The sequence below is a fragment of the Canis aureus genome, chromosome 11 (genome assembly GCF_053574225.1).
Source record: "Canis aureus isolate CA01 chromosome 11, VMU_Caureus_v.1.0, whole genome shotgun sequence".
Lineage (NCBI taxonomy): Eukaryota > Metazoa > Chordata > Mammalia > Carnivora > Canidae > Canis > Canis aureus.
Genome location: NC_135621.1, coordinates 28,212,128 through 28,218,127, shown reverse-complemented (window position 1 = coordinate 28,218,127; position 6,000 = coordinate 28,212,128). Strand labels below are relative to the sequence as shown.

At 62.2% G+C, this 6,000-nt stretch overlaps 1 protein-coding gene across 1 annotated transcript in view; it reads left to right on the top strand.

Moving 5' to 3' along the window:
* Positions 1-425: 425 nt before the first annotated feature.
* Positions 426-6,000, top strand: part of CACNA1I (calcium voltage-gated channel subunit alpha1 I) — a 117,903-nt gene continuing 112,328 nt past the window's right edge. The window contains exon 1 of the mRNA XM_077915840.1: positions 426-561. The gene's annotated coding sequence lies outside the window, so the exon portion shown is untranslated. The remainder of the gene's footprint in view (positions 562-6,000) is intronic.

Below are 6,000 nucleotides of genomic sequence, written 5' to 3'. Positions count from 1 at the left end.
GTCCCCGCACCGCCGGGCGCTCGGGCTCCTCCGCAGCCCCCGCCGCGCGCAGACCCCGCGCCTCGAGCCCGCGGCCGGAGGCGCGAGCCCAGCCGAGCCGAGACCGGCCCCGACCCCGCGCCGCCGCCGCCGCCGCCGCCGCCGCCGCCGCCGCCGCGCGGTCCTCCCGGGCCCCCGCCCCGCCCCGCCCCGCCCCCGCCGGGTCCCGGCGCCCCCGCCCCCCGGCCCGGCCCCGGCCCCGGAGCGCCGCGCTCCCGCCCGCCCGCCCGCCGCCCGCCGCCCGCCGCGCGCTCCAACTCCCGCGCCGTCCGCCGCTCGTCCGCGCCGCCGGCTCCGCGCCGCTGCCCCAGGCTCGCCGCCCTCCCGCCATGGCCCGGGCCCCGGGGCCCGCCGCCCCCCGCCCGCCGCCCCGCGCGCCCCAGGGGCTCAGCTGATCCTGAACCGGCGGGGGGCGGCGGCGGCTGGCGGGGCCGGGGTCCCTGCCTCTCCGGCTGCGGGGCACGCGGCGTCCCCGCGCCTCCACCCGGACGACCCCTGCTGCCCTGCCGGGTCCGTGCGCAGGTAGGTGGGGGCGGGGGCTCCGCTCCGAGGCCGGTTCTTAGCGCGTCGGGTCTGTGGCTCTGAGGCGTTTGTTTGTTTGCTTCTGGGACCGACTCCCCGCCCCCCGCGGCCCCGACACACGCGTGCCCAGCGGGTCGGCCCCTCCCGTGCTGTCGGGCAGGTGCCTCGGGAGGAAGGACGGGAAACTTTGACCGGTCCCTTCTCCAAGGCCACGAAAGTTCTCTCGGTGCCGACGCCGAAGCCGCGAGCCGGCGCCGCAGAAATGGATTCAACAAGTCAGGCTGCCGGCGGGGGTCCGGGCTGGGTCCGGGCTGGGTCCGGGCTGGGTCCGGGCTGGGTCCGGGCTGGGTCCGGCCGTCCCGCCGCCCCGCGGTCCCGCCGCTGCTGCGGCTCTGCGGCCACCGGCCCAGGGCGGTGTCGGCGTCCAGAGGGCTGCGCCGGGCGGGCTGGCGGAGGGACGGTAGCAGCGGGGGATTGGATGGGGGAAGCCGGCGGCCCAACTTTCCTGGAGGCAGAGGTGGTGGTGGGCCGGCGGGTCAGCACCTGGGGGGACTCAAGGCTTCACTGCAGGAGGCCAGGCCGGGGGCTGGAGCGGGACTCTAGGGGGTAAAAGAAATCCTCGGCAGGTTGGGGCTGGTTATATAATGAGTGTTTATGATGATTGGGTTTTAATTGTCTGCTGGGTGGTGTGTCGGGGGATGTGGGGGGCAAGAGGCTTTGGCAGGGGGTGGGCAGGCCTCTTGGGGGGGGGAGCATATGCCCGGGGAGGGGGCTTTTGGATGGGCCCAGGCTGAGGTATCAGTGAGCCGCTCTGCTTGTGTCTTTCTCCTCCTTTCGGGGTCCTGGGGGGCTCTAAGCCGGGCATGAGGCTGGCATGTGGGGAGACCTCTGAGCCATATCCTGGCTGTGTGAGTCTGTGTTCTGGGTCCAGGTGTGTGTGTGTGTGAGAGAGAGAGAGAATGAGAGGGACAGAGAGAAAGCTTGCTTGCGTCTGTGCCTGTATGGTGTGATGGGGTCTGACACGCCATGTGAGGAATGTCCTAGGGCTGGAGTGCTCAGGTTGGCCTGAGCAGGGAGCGGGGCTGTCCTTCTGTCTCTCACCGTCCTGAGGATTCACCCAGCAGATACTGGCGCCACCTGGGAGCCGGGATGCTGTGCAGATAGGGATGTGGGGCCATGGGCTGGGCCCGCAGGAAAGGGTCTGGCCCAGGAGTTCAGGCCTGCTTCCCGAGGCTGCAATCCTCAGGCCCTGCCCACACTGTCAAGTCACCTCTTGGATCAATATTTCCCCTCAGCCCCAAGGACTGGCTTTGGAAACTCGTCCACCCTTCAGGATAAACTTTTTGTTCAGACTACAGGACCTGGGCTGGGCTGGGGACAGGGTGGGGAGTCCGGCTACCTTCCTGTCCCCTTCCTGCCTCCACCATCCAGGCTGAGCCAGAGGGAGGGGATGCCAGTGGGTGACAGGGTAGGGCGACACAGAGTAGGGACCAATTCTGAGGCTGCAGTCGGGGGAGGAAGAGGAAGAGGGAGGAGCACATCCTGGGGGGGTGGTGCTGAGCCGTCTGGCACCAAATTCATGAGGCCCCGGGCACACATGCCCCAGAGAGCCTGAGCCCCACACTGAGTCCCTGCACTCTCTTCCTGGCTGCTCAGAGCCTGCCCCTGGGCACCCCGAGGGGCAGCTTTGGGGAGGGGCTAGAGGGTTGGCAGGAGGCCCCTCCTGGATCCTTCCCACCCATTCTAGGTGCTTCTGAGAGGGCATCTTCTAGGCCCACCAGGGGGCACCAGGCAGCAGTTCCCCAGTCCGGGTGCCCTGACTCCCCTTGACCTTGGGTGGGCATGTGGGGGCAGAGGTGGCTGTGAGAACTGCTCCTCTCTCAGCCTCCATCATGGGCTCCAGACGGACTCCTCCAGGGAGCCCACAGCCAAGCGGGGAGCAGTTTGGGGACAGCTGTGACTGCAGCTCCTCTGCCTCCTGTACCGGATCCACACCCTGAGTGCAGGGCGTCACCACCTGTGACTCCCCCAGGCCCCTTCATCATGCCGCCTCCACTGCCATCTCTGCCAGCCTCACCCCGTGCCCTGCACCCCAAGTGGGACTCCCCTGGGGCTCAGCCCTCCCGGGAAAGTCTGTTTCTGGACACCACTTGGGTTCTCCCCCACCCTGGAAGAGCTCCCGCCCCCAGGCAGCTTCTGAATGCTTGCCAAGGTGACAAAGCAGGCTCTTGTGGGGCTCCTGGATTCCCGGCCGCCTCCCCTCTGCCCGCTTGTTCTCCGAGTGCCCAGCCCCCAGCTCAGGGTGCTCAGACACTACCACAGCGTCTGGAAGGAGGGGATGCCAGGCTGGGTGTGGGGGTCCAGGGAGCCGCCGGCAGGCTGTAGGGAGAGCAGGGTCCTCCTGCCCTCTTCTCCATCTCCTTTCCTCCTCCCTGCTTCCTTTCTTGTCCTTCCTTCGCCGCTGCTCCTTTCTGACCCCTCTCCTCCCTCCAGTTCTTTTCTGCAGAATGTTTTCTTCAAGCACGTTCCCAGGATCTGCTCCTGCCTTGTTCCCTCAACCCTGTGTCCACCGTCCAGGGCGCCCTGGGTGTGCGGTCGGTGTGTCCGTGCCCCGGGATCCACCGTCTGTGGCTCTCGGTAGAGGGTGTGTGTGTGTGGGTGTGTGTGCATCTGTAGGTCCGTGGGTCCAAGGATCTGCAGATCTGTGGGTGTACGTGTCTGTGCATCTGTGATGTGTGGAGCCTTGGATCCATGGGTCTGTAGGTCCGTGGGCCTGTGGATGCTGATATCCAGGAAGATGTGGGCTCAGTCTCTCCCCCTCATGGCTGCCAGTCTGAGGAAGGAAGAAAACAAAGCCGATTCCCTTTTCTCTCTCTCCTGTATTTATGAAGCACCTACTATGTGCCAACCCCTGTTCTGGTTGCTGGGGGACACAGCGGTGAACAACAGGGAGCAGATAACATCTGCCCCAGTGCCCCTGGGGTGGGGGGCCCAGGGCCTCCTCTGGGCCAGGTGCTGTGTGGGCACATGGATGCAGGGCCTGGCTTTCTCTTGTGCCCTTGGCCGGGAGACCGGGACTCTGCTTGGTGTGTAGGCGACACAGCCTGGGGAGGGCTTGAAGGCACAAGGTGTTTGGATGTCCTCGAACGGGAGTGAGGGGCTTTGGGGGCTCGTTGAGCAGGACCGGATAAGAGGGGGGTGGTTTCTCCAGGATGGAGGCCAGGGTCTTTCGGGGCTGGAAGTCAGCGCCGACCTAGCCCTGCCTCACAGACCTCTCCCTTCATGTCAGAGCCCTACCTCTGCCAGTTGCCCCCTTTTCTGTACTCTGGCCATGGTGGTCTCACTGGTGATGCATTTTGAGAATAGGGTCAGGCTTTCCTCTCTCCTCTTCATTGACTGCCGGTCCTGATGAGCAGGGCGGGCCACAGGCAGCTCTCTGTCGGTCCAGGGACGGAGGCCTTCTCCCCGGGATCCCTCAGCTCTTGTCCTAGTGGGGAGGAGAGACAAGAGCAAGTTCATGATCATGGGCATGGCCCAGAGGAGCAAGGCCTGGGGGAGAGTCAGCTTCTTGTACAAGTGGGACCATTCCTTTCACCTTAAAGGATTTCTGTGAGGCTTAGAAGCGTCTCTGCAGGGCCTAGCATGGGGCCTGGTACAGAGAACTGAAACTGTTTTGCCTTCATGAAGGTACTTTCCAGTTCTCTCCCCCCGTTTGCTATCCCGTTAGTGAGGTAGACAAGGAATCCCGTTCTGCATTTTATACACGAGGATGTGAAGCTTGATGAGGCGGTGTGGTGCAGCGAGAGTGGCGCTGGGCCCCGAGCCCGGGCACTGAGACTCCTGATCCAGTGCTCTTCCTTCTAGAATGACCTCCCTCCCTCCAGGGACCCCATTCACTCTCATTTTTTAGCTGAAGTAAGACCCAAGGCACTCATTACTGCAGAATGAGTAAAAATGATCAGCAGAGTCGCCTGCTGGGAAATGTTCAAACACACTGATGGAGACTCTAATACAGTCTCGCTGGCTGGCACTAGTCATAAGGCTGAGAGCTGACAGTGACAATGTCTAGTGACAGACATGTGGACAGGTAATGGGGGTGGGTGTGCTGCGGTGGCCTGTCTACCACCTGATCTGGATGACCCTTTAACTGGCAACAAGGATTTGGGTCTTCCAGATCCAACGCTTAGCTCTTTCAAGTAGCTAAGTAGCTCTTGACCCTGGGAAAATCCCTTAACCTTTTTTTTTTTTTTTTTCCCTTAACCTTTCTGGGCCTCAGTTTACCTACCTATAAAGCGGAGAGAGCAAAAACACTTTGCTGGATTTTTTTTTTTTTAAGATTTTATTTATTTATTCATGAGAGACACACAGAGAGGCAGAGATGCAGGCAGAGGGAGAAGCAGGCTCCCTGCGGGGAGCCCGATGTGGGACCCCAGGATCACGCCCTGAGCCAAAGGCAGACACGCTTAACCGCTAGGCCACCCGGGCATCCCTGCTTTGCTGGATTGTAAAGAGCTGCCTGGCACGTAGTAAGTGCTCAACTAATAATGTTGTCTCTGACTCTTGTTAGCCACCACGGGAGGGGGTTCCGAGCCAATTCATTGAACACTGTGAAGCTGGGAGCGGGGGTTGGCTGTTGATTTTGGTGACAGGCCTAAGATGACTGCAGTGTGTGCAGGCAGAGAGGGCAAGTTTTGTGTCAGGTCATGCATCCGGGGCCATCTTTGAGCCATTCATCTTTAGGCTACAGGAGCCTTTGAAGAGGATCTGAGGGGGCCAGTAGACCGCATACACTGTAGATGCTGCAGTCTGACTGGGTTGGCAGCCAGGCTCTGGGGCTCCCCGGCTATAACAAAAGACGACTCCACTGCAGAATCAGGCAGGTGACCTCTCTGCTCTTCTCTGGACTATTTGGTGCCAATCTGGTCCTGCCCTTTTGCAGGAAAGTAAGCAAACTTGAGTGTGACTGGGGACGGGTCCCAAAGAGTAGATGATCCGGAAATGTCGCCCAAGGAGTGGTTGAGGGAGCTGGTGACAAGAGGCCCTGGGGCAGATGAGGCTCCGGGGTGGGCGGGCTGTCGTCATGCATCTGCAGGGCTGTCATGCAGAAGAGGGAGCAGACAGAGGGTTCCAGGGGCTCTGGGATGCCGGCTGAAAGATTCTGGGAGGCGCATTTCCCACAGCCCCATAAAGACCTTTCTACAGGCCGCCAGATGCCGGCTCTGCACTGGCGAGCATGAGTGTGTGTGAGTGTGTGTGTGAATATGAGTGTGTGAGGTGCGTGTTTGGGTCTGTGTGAGTACACGCGGTGTGTGTGAGTGTGAGAGTACATGCCTGGTTGTGTACATCTGTGAGTGCGCGAATGGATGTGTGTGTGTGAGTACGCGCGCGTGTGTGTGTGATCTTTGTGCTGATGAGCATGTGGTGACCAACTACGCCCCT